Raw genomic sequence first — 736 nt, 5'->3', positions numbered from 1 at the left:
TTTGTTTCATTAATTTTCTAACCATCCTGACCGGAGAATTAGTTCGCAATGAAGAACTTCTCGTCGAATTTCAATCCTTATCCCAGAGGACAAGAATAATATTATTTTTATTACTAATTACCTCTTACCCGCAACTTTATAGGCACTCGTGAATTTTAGAAATAATAGACCGCTTCTAGATGGCGTATCAATATGACATACACATTCCGGAACACAACTGTGAAAATCTTATTTGATTTATAATGATTTTTGCTTGATGCCAGAACAAACATACAAACAAAAATTGTAAAAAAGAAAAACCAAAACCTCTTGTGCTCTTATTAGGATCCATCTTATAAATTTTTTTAAACAGACATCTTTGTACAAATATCATCTAATAATAATTTTTAGTTTGTATAGAGGTTGTATAGATAGTCACATCAGCAATTATTATATTGAGCAATGTTAGCAAATTTGATCGAATGCCTGTTAATAGACATATTGAAACTGAAACTTAACTGTTTTGTGCCATCTAGCAGGAGAGGTAGTTTCTGGTCACAAACTCTATATTACGCATCTATGTGTGCTTTTGATTCTGTAGAATGACATTCTGTGGAATTCACACTTGTGCTTTCATTGCTAACTATAGATGTCGCTATTAGTCGTTCATGAAAAATGTAGTCAACTGTAATTAGTTGTATTCTTTATTGTACACAAAAGGATATTGAAATGAAAAAACAAACATAATAGTGCATAA

The sequence above is a fragment of the Galleria mellonella genome, unplaced genomic scaffold (genome assembly GCF_026898425.1).
Source record: "Galleria mellonella isolate WM207_F2 unplaced genomic scaffold, CSIRO_AGI_GalMel_v1 utg172, whole genome shotgun sequence".
Classification (NCBI taxonomy): Eukaryota; Metazoa; Arthropoda; class Insecta; order Lepidoptera; family Pyralidae; genus Galleria; species Galleria mellonella.
The sequence above is the reverse complement of the archived record's forward strand: the minus strand, read 5'-3'. Positions refer to the sequence as shown.